Genomic DNA, 7,027 nt, shown 5'->3' on the forward strand with positions numbered 1-7,027 from the left:
CCCTGTCACCTGCTGCCTCTTCCTGAAACCCTGACCTGTGTCTGCCTGGTACCTCTGAGCAAACGTGTATCATTTCTGGAGAAGCTAGGACTCAGCTCCCCCCAACCCCTCTCTCTGTATGTGTGCATCTCTCTCTCTCTCTCTCTCTCTCTCTCTCTCTCTCTCTCTCTCTCTCTCTCTCTCTCTTTCTGTGTGTGTGTGTGTGTGTGTCCATCCTTCTCCCTTCCTCCCTCTCTCTGTGTATGTGTGTGCGCTGTATGTACCTATCTGTATCAGTGTGTGCATGTCTGTCTATCTCTGTGTGCACACCTGTGTGTATGGCAATCTTCCTGTGTCCGTCTGACAGTGTCTATGGGTGTGGATGTCTCCTCATCAGTGATGCTCTTCTGTGTGAGACAGCCCATTTTATGTATCAACACGGCCAGTCTGCGGTGCCACTGGCTGGATATCTGCAGAATAATCCAGATGTTGCTGGAAAAGTGTTTTCAACCTCATCAGCATTTGCCATCAGGGGACTTAAGTAAAGCAGACGGCCCTCTACGATGCAGGTGCCTTTCCCCTAGAAACTTCACAACTGTGAGAGAAAAACAAGGGAGCCCTGAAGAGGAAGGGGGTCCACCTCAGGACTACAACACGGGAGTTCTGCCAAGTTTCCAGTCTTGGAACGGGACTGCAACAATCAGCATTGTTGGGGTGGATTTGTAGCTGGCTGTGTGGATTTGGGGTTTGTCAGTTCCTAAAACTTCATGTAGCGATCCCTTAAAGGAGTGAAGCAGACAGGAGGGATGTGAGGCTGGCGGAGAGAATGTCCTGCTGGTTCTGCTTCTCTGAAGAACCCTGGCTGGTCCTCTCCCCCACTTCTCACACCCAAAGGTCATAGCCTATGCCTCTTTGTCCACACTAGCACAAGGCCTGACCAGCCAGTGACGTCAGCATGAAGCGTGAAGCAGTCAACCAAAGGGAAGGCAGGAACTGGCGTGGGGGTGTGTGTCATGAAAGCAGTCTGAGAACGGCCTTACATTCGCCATGAGTGAGTTCACAGTGTCCACCATGGGCTTAAATTCAGAAATAGCGTAGAGGAAATGTGACCTTGGTTGCAGTTAGAGTGTGGCTCTGCCCACACTAGGCACTCCCACAGGGATCATCTAGAGGTCAAGGTCAGAGTGTGCAGGCAGCAGTCACCATGCATGAGGGAAGGGGTGAGGACAGAGGTGGGTGGGAGCAGAGAAGGTGCGGAGCCCACGTGACAGGTCCAGGAGAAAGGACCATGGACCCGGGAGGGTGGACAGATATTCAGCAAGTCTGAAACATTGAGGCTTTTGTGTTGCGAGGGGCCAGGTAAGTGTTAGGGCAGGATGAGGGAATATATGCACTCTTTTTAGGAAAGATGCTATAAGCGGCCTTCTCCCAGGGAGGTCCAATCTTTGTACCATGGACCCTAGAATAGCTATGAGTGTGGCCCAACACAAAACTGAAAATGTACTTAAAATATGATTTTTTTCTTTTTATTTTTTTTATTTGCTTTTTTGTTGTTGTTGCTCAATCATGTCATTCTCGAGCATTAACTTTTTAGATGACAAATCTATGCTGTAGTGACCTAGTTTGGGCACCCGTGGGAGACAGCTGTGAGAGAGGAATTGGGCTTCTTTCTCATTCACAGACAATTGGGATTGTCTCCTATGTCCTCCTCAGCAAGGAACAAGAAGATAACTGCTAAGTCAGCAAAATCCACTGCCCACAGAGAATGCACCCATAAGAGCTCCAGACTAGAACCCACTACAGAGTCAAGGACATCTTTCATCAGACCTAGTCTGTCCCAGGCCACATTTGAGAGCTTATATGACTCAGGCAGCACGGACTCTGGAACCTCAGCTCTCTAACTGACACAGCTGAGAAGCTAGCAGAAAATGACTTGACTCCTCTGTGCCTCCACATCAAATGGAAAGGGCAACCTCCTGGGGCTGCTCTGAGGATCAGTTGAGCTCCTCAGGGGATGCACTAGTCCACAACAAAGGTCAAGAAGCTACAGTGAGGGGGTGATCCCCACTGGGAGCACCGCAAACAGCCTCTGCGAGCACATATAGTGCTCCCTGCTTATGCAGGCTTTGCAGGATAACTGATATCTTAGAGCTAGTTAAGGTGACTCGCCTTGTAAGTGAGTCCACTTGGTAATGAACTAGAGAATTCTGCATGCCCTCAGAACAACTATGTAAGGCTTGAACGGAATAAGAAACAAGTGAAATCCATAAGATAAACACAAGATCTGTTTGGGGGCATTACTAAAGTACCAGGTTCCTGCCCTCAGCCTGCAGTGACCAAACTGTCCTTCAGAGTGAAGCTAGGCTAATGCCCGCCCAAGGGAAGAGGTTAGTTCCCACAGAAGAAAGCTTGTCTCTAGTGGGGAATGGCCCAGTCCCTTGAATGCCAGCAGCCACTATGGCAGCCCATGCTCCTCTTCATCAGATTTCCTCAAAATCCAGCAGCTGTTGGGTTAATAGCTCAATAGTGGGAGTAAAACACCAGGACTCCTGCTCTGTAGTGTGACCGACCACTCCCTAGGTCTTTCCACCGTTAACTGTGTAGAAAAACACCAGCACCATCCTGCTGCGACTGCCGCTAGCCCTGACTGCTAATGAACTCCTGGAGCTAATGCAGGGTTGGCCCCTGTAGAAAGCAACTGCAACCCAAAAGAAGTGGTCTCTCCCACACAGCTTGTCCCAAAGGCTGGCTCTGAACCCCAGACAGCTGAAGCAAGCCCTTCCTTTGGAGCCTGCATTGACTACAAGACCAAACGTGTACAAATCAAAGGTGCTGCTAGCAGCCCCAAGCCACAGAGACCAGCAGAAAGGCATGTAGACTTCTCTCCCTCACCTGGCTAGGCAACCTAGAAGCCACCCTTCCCAGAAGTACCTGTGTCACTGCCTTGAACACCATCCGCTTGGGTGCTAAGCTGAGTAGAGACAAGTGTTGGCTCCAACACTTGCAGCTCGAACAGAATATCCAACCACAGGGGCCAGTGAGATGGCCGAGTAGACACAGGAGCTTGCCACCAAGCCCAATAACCTGATTCCAACCCTGCAAACATACATGGTGGAAGGAGAGAACCAAAAACCAAGTTATGAAAGTTGTCCCCTGACCTCCACATGCATACACACACACACACACACACACACACACACACACACACACACACACACAAAGTAAAGAGAAAAAAACAAAAAAACAAAAAAACATGATACAAGTTCAAGACTGGGCTTTGAACTCTCTTCCTGATTATCAGAGTTTGGCTGTGGCTTTATTCCTGGTGTTCAATGGTCTGTTTAGTTTAGTTTCTGCCTTTAGCATGATGCTAACATGAATTCTAAAACAAGGATCTGGAAATGAATGTGGGATATAGGAGACTTTGAGAACAAGGAGAGAATAAAACAGAGGGGGTATGAAAATTTGGAGAGGACATTTAAGAGGAGGGAGGAGAGCAACAGGAGAGGAGCCATAGGAATAGTTATAGCCATACCAACCCACAACTGTTTCTATAGAAAGCTTGCCAGATATCACACTAAGTACTTTATCTGCATATTCTCACTTACTCTTTACCAACCCCCTGCAAAGCTGGTTCTCAGATCCATCTTTTGTCAAATCCTTGCCCCTAGTTGCTCTGGAAATTCCCGTCAATGCCACAAGCCTCCCAAGGCTGCCCAAAGTCGGTAACTCACCTGTGCCCTGAGCCTCCTCGCCCACTCTAGTCTAAAGAGCAGATGGACTATGCCTCGTAAATAGATCAGCTCCCAATCCAATCAGATATAAACCTGGGAGCTTGTGAAATAAACCAGCATTAATGATTAAGCTGCATCCAGCTGTTATTGTAAACATCTCGGAAGCCCATCGTGATTAACAATCAATGATTAACGGCCGAAGATGGGAGATGGCAAGCTAAACTGATTGAAAGCACACCCAGGAGTGTGGTGGCATGTGCCGGGACAGAAATTGCAGGGCGGAGAAGTCTCAATGAAGCCATACCTGGACAAACCAGTGACCTTGGCAGTCCCTCCTTGTGTGTCTTATCCAATCCCCTTAATAGGCAGATGCCACCATGGGAGATTTAAACCCCCGGCTGTGGTTGAATCCTATCGAGCTCACAAATGACATGTAGGTGTCAATCCTGGGGCCCGAATGGGCAGTGATGGGCAAAGTCTTGCAGCTCAGACCCCTAGTCAAAGGAAACTCAGCTGTGCCACCTGGGCAACACTACTACATCTGTGGTTATTGTTGCTTTATGGATACTTGTTGCCATGGTGAAAAGTGACCCATACAGACCAATTCTTCTCTCTTCAGCACCTGGAGAGACTGGGACTGATGGAGAGTTATGGAAGAGGAGGGTATCTGGATAGATGCTGGTCACCCTGGGTAGTTCTTCTTTATTTCGAATTTTGTTCTTGTATCTTTGCTAATTTTCAAATATTTGCATATTACCACTGTGCTAGTCTGCTGCTCGGATGAACACCATGGCCAAAAGCAACTTGGGAGAGGAAGCATTTATTTGACGTCCAGGTCAGGATCCCATCATGAAGGGAAGTCAGGACAGGAAGTTAAGCAGGACCTTGAAGCAGAAGCCTTGGAGGAATACCACTTACCGCCTGGCTCCCTGACTCACATGCACATACATTTCTCTTATACATTTAACGATCTGCACTCAGCGAGCACCTACTGTGTGCTAGGCGTGTATGATCCAAAGCCTCATTGAGTGGTATGTTGTGGCTTCATCTGCCACCTACAGCTGTGGTGGAGAGTTAGACCACTTGGCCAAGGTTCCAGGCTTGCAAGTTAAAGTTAGGGTGCAAAGCAAGATCATCTACTCTCTCTGCTTCCTCCACAGATGCTCGTTCATGATGCATTGTGGGAAACCCATCAGCAGGCAGGCAGACAGAAGCAGATGGGTGACTGGCCGGAGCTCAGACATCAGTGACTGTGATGGCTAGTTTTATGTTAACCTGACACAAATTATAGTCATCTGAGAGGGAAACCCCTCGACTGAGAAAACATCTCCATAAGATCCAGCTGAGGGAAGCCTGTACAGCATTTTTTTTATTAGTTATTGGTGGGTGGTGCCATCCCTGAGCTGGTGGTCTCTTGGTTCTATACGAAAGCAGGCTGAGCAAACCATGAGAAACCACTAAGCAGCACTCTTCTACCACCCCTGTCTCAGCTCCTGCCTCCAGATTCCTGCTCTGAGTTCCTGCCCTGACTTCCTTCAGGGATGGGGTAGGATATGGAAATGCAAAACAAATAAACCCCTCTCATCCATAACTTGCCTTTGGCCATAGTATTTCACCACAGTGATAGTAACCCCAGTTAGGACAGTGACCCTCCCAGAGACAGATGTCCTAAATCTAACAATCCCTCAGCAAGTTTGAGGCAGTCAACCACTTTTCTCATTCCTAGGTCTTTCTAGAATCTTCCTTTTCCTAACTTCTTCTTCTTCTTCTTCTTCTTCTTTTTTTTTTTTTTTGGTTTTTCGAGACAGGGTTTCTCTGTATAGCCCTGGCTGTACTGGAACTCACTCTGTAGACCAGGCTGGCCTCGAACTCAGAAATCCACCTGCCTCTGCCTCCTGAGTGCTGGGATTAAAGGCATGTGCCACCACCGCCCAGCCTTTTCCTAACTTCTATGCACCCTTGTTTCCTTCTATCTCCTTCTCTATCAGGCTTCTAGTGATGGACTCCTCCCGCTCTCTGCACACTCTCTCCAGGGGTGATGTCAGTCACTGTTCTTTTGCTGTGGAGAGACACCATGACCACAGCAACTTTTATAAAGGAAAACATTTAATTGGGGCTGGCTTACATTTTCAGAGATTCAGTCTATTATCATCATGGCGGGGAAGTATAGCGCCATATAGGCAGGACAGGGTACTGGAGAAGTGGTTGAGAGTTCTCCGTCTGGATCTACAGTCAGCGGGACCAAAGAGACACACTGGAGCTAGCTTGGGCTTCTGAAAACCTCAAGTCCCACCTCCAGAGGAAGTGACACACTCCCTCCAACAAGGCCACATCTCCTAATCCTTTCAAATCGTGCTGGCCCGCAGCCAGCAAGCATTCACATCTAGAAGCCTATGAAAGATATTCTCATTCAAAGCACCATGGGAGACTCCACCCAAACCCATGGTCTTAAGCCCCCCCCAACTGATCCATCACATACCTGTCCCCCAAGATCCAGCCTGAGCTGGTCCTGCTCCTCCAGAGCCCTCCTGTGACTAAGAAGCTTCGGAAACACCGACGACTGCAGTGAGCTTCAGTGCTCTGATCAACTCTGCCTCAAGCCTTCGTCTCCTTGAGTTTCCCTGGCCTCGGGTCAAACAGGTAAGACCCTATAGACTATGCACACCCTTCCTCTGACTGTCCAAACCCACAAGGCTCATCATTACACAGGCAATGGTCACAACCTCTGAGACCTCTCTATCTACCTAGCATCATCAGATTGATAGCTACGGCAAGTCAGACTCCTGTAAACCACCCTACCCAGAGCTCTCACTGGTTTTCCAGGAATCCAAGTACCCCAAGCCTAACTCAGACAGTCCTCCCAATTCACCAGTGTGGATGCAGCCATCAGAAGAGGGCTTTGGCACCCCAGACTGAGTCTGTTATTGAAAAAGTATAACCTAAAAACAAAATTCTAGGCCTTTAGGCCCAGGCTTGAGAATGTGACCTCTGTGACTCAATGCTCCAAGGTATGCTAATCATAAAACAGATATCGACATTCCTCCACCCACCTGGGTTCAAGGAGTGTACATTCAAAGAAAGTCACCCTGACCCACCCTGAGCATTGCTGGAATCTGCTATGCAAATGTGCTATTGTTAGGGGCTCTTAGAAACTGTCTTGAGAAATAACCCGCACAATTACCAGGTGACTCTTGTGACTTTGCACTTCCTGTGACTCTTAGCTGGTAGTTTTAGTATTTTCCAACAACACCCTTCCCACCCCCTTGAATTGTGGTTTCTTCCTTTAAATACCTGCTTACCCAGCTACTCAGGGA

The 7,027-nt window shown here is 48.4% G+C and overlaps 1 protein-coding gene across 6 annotated transcripts in view; it reads right to left on the minus strand.

Moving 5' to 3' along the window:
- Positions 1-3,785, minus strand: part of Slc2a9 (solute carrier family 2 member 9) — a 128,173-nt gene extending 124,388 nt beyond the window's left edge. For 2 of the 6 annotated variants that reach the window (XM_021162164.1, XM_029478107.1), the window contains exons 1-2: positions 3,714-3,778; positions 2,911-3,075 (exon numbers count right to left, since the gene is read on the minus strand). The gene's annotated coding sequence lies outside the window, so the exon portion shown is untranslated. The other 4 variants (XM_021162163.2, XM_029478108.1, XM_021162165.1 and 1 more) reach the window with 2 other exon arrangements.
- Between the last annotated feature and the right edge of the window lie 3,242 nt (positions 3,786-7,027).

The sequence above is a fragment of the Mus caroli genome, chromosome 5 (assembly GCF_900094665.2).
Source record: "Mus caroli chromosome 5, CAROLI_EIJ_v1.1, whole genome shotgun sequence".
Taxonomy (NCBI): Eukaryota; Metazoa; Chordata; class Mammalia; order Rodentia; family Muridae; genus Mus; species Mus caroli.